We start from the raw sequence: 2,449 nt of genomic DNA, 5'->3' as shown, positions 1-2,449 counted from the left end.
GGTAGCCTGCATTTCTTGCCCTTCTGGAAGGACATGACAATGGCATCCGTCTTCGACGGATTAACCTTGATTCCGTCCTTCTTCAGAGCAGCTACAATGGTGGCAGAAGCAGTTTGCGCATGGTGTAGGGCCAGTTCAGCTCTCATGCTGGAAGCAAAGACACCGATGTCGTCGGCGTAGGCTGCTACCACTGCATTTCGATGCTTGATGGCGTAAAAACGACAAACAATAGAGGTCCAAGCACCGAGCCTTGAGGTACTCTGCAGGTGGTGGGGACTGGAGGCGACGAGTCTTCACCAACTCGACGACGAATGATCTTCCACTCAGGTAGTTTCGGACCAATCGGCATAGGGCGGCGAGAAACTTGAGCTCCTCCAGTCGGTGGAGCAGCAGCGGGTGGGACACGCTTTCAAAGGCCTGGCTGCAGTCTAAGGAGATGAAGGCGGTCGCATCATTTTTCTTCATCCGCTCTATGGTGTGGGCTTGCAGCTTTACCAGGTGATGACCACATGCGACACCTCGTTGGAAACCAGTCTGCTCGGGTGGTATGACGTTGGCTTCCCTGCAGTGCTCCATGAGATGGTGATGTAGGAGTCGCTCAAAGACCTTGCTCATATGCGAGAGGAGGCTAATCGGGCGATAATGCTCGGGCGAGTCACCCTTCTTCCCAGGCTTGAGTAGAGGTACTACGATCGCACGTTTCCAGGCCGCTGGGAAGTAAGAGATCCTTATGCTGGAGTTGAAGATGTTCAATAGAAAGGCTTTGCCCTTCCTGGGGAGCATCTTCAGTAGAACACTGGGGATCCCATCCTGTCCAGACGACCTGTTGCCCTTAATGCGGCCTAGTACTGACTCCAGTTGGCCGAAGGCTGAGAAGATAGGTTTCTCGACGGGGCTCGGTGGGCTTCCAGGTGGTGGTGGAGGAGCATTAGACGTCCGATCAGCATCCCTCGCAGCATAGTTAGCGGCCAGTAAGGCAGCCTGCTCCCCAGACGTCATCAGGTCGTTTCCATCAGTGAGATGCACTGTCCTCCTCTTGGTCACAAAGGTCCTGACCAACTTCCAGAACTGTCTATGGTCGTCATGTGTTCTTCGGAGTTGGTCATGTCAGAGCGCTGTCTTCCAGTCACGCATGAAGGAGGCTATTTGCCGGGCCATCGCATTGATGGCTGGTTTTAAGTTGTAGGCCCGCGTGCGCAAGAAGACATTGCGTAGGTTGTTCCGCTGGCCAATCAGAGCGAGGATGTGCTTCGGTGGCTTCCTGATAGCGTTGGGGACAGGAGTGAACTTTGGGATGTTCCTGTTGGCTGCCCTCTGGATGGTGGTGGTGATTACCTCCACTGCTGTATCCACCTCGTCCGGAGTGTTGTATTGCACTATGGCTGGTAGTCCTTCAGCAACGCTCGACCTGTATCCTTTCCAGTCAGCCTCGTGAAGAAGATATTTGCTCGCAGGTGGTGTCGCGGGCTTGCCATCAAAGGTGTATAGTACTGGCCTGTGGTCCGATGGTCCGTAGGGCAGCACTTGGCAGTCCGTGACGGTGTGCATGCTTCTAGTCAGGAGAAGGTCGAGTGTTGACGTGCACGAGGGTTGACCCGCGTGCCGAAATGTATGCACTCCCTGGTGGAAGAAAGACAGCCTGGTCTTAGTGATGTAAGTACCCAGTGGGTTGTTACTACTACACAACCAGGCGGTATGCCGGGCATTGAAGTCCCCCAAAATAACACGCCGGCTAGTCACCTGGGGGTGTTGCAGTAGCAGCTTCACGGACCTGAGACCAGCCCGAGGTCTTCTGTAGGCACAGGTGAACGTGTGACGGTGTTTAAACCGTACGTCCACTGTGACTAGATGAGTACCCACGGTAGCCGTCACTGGGTTCGGGATGCTCCTTGACGGGATGTCTCTCCGGACCAAGACCATGACTCCTTCACGAGCTCCGGGGTGGCAGGCCTCTCGGTATGCGGTGTACCCTTGAAAGTACAGCCGTGACGAGGTGGAGAGCATTGTGTCGGTGAGCGCCACGACTGATGGTCTATGCTGCTGCAGTAGAAGCTCGATTTCAGCCTGCTTCGATGAGAGGCCTCTAACATTATAATTGATGACCAGATGATCAGTCATGTTGGCGAGCTAGGATCTTGCCCATCATGTCCATTAGCATCGTTACCATGCTCATCATTTGGTCCATGCGGGCGCATAGCTGTTCCATGGCTGGCATGTTAGAGGCACTGGTCTGTCCAAAAACTCTTTTTCCTGCCCTTTTGTTAATTTTCTCCCCTCTCCTTCCGACTCCTCCTTCTTTTGATTTCTGTTCTTTGATTGGTTCCTCTATTTTCAGAGGGGATGAGAAGGTCCAATGATCTTCGACAAAAGTCTTACCTTTCATCTTTAAAAGTTTCTTCTTTGAAGAAAGCCGGCTTCTGGCGGCTTACTTTATGTTTCCCGAGGTTTT

Source organism: Halyomorpha halys, unplaced genomic scaffold (genome assembly GCF_000696795.3).
Source record: "Halyomorpha halys isolate HHAL.00 unplaced genomic scaffold, Hhal_1.1 Scaffold1343.1, whole genome shotgun sequence".
NCBI classification, from domain to species: Eukaryota; Metazoa; Arthropoda; class Insecta; order Hemiptera; family Pentatomidae; genus Halyomorpha; species Halyomorpha halys.
Note: the sequence above shows the minus strand (reverse complement) of the source record.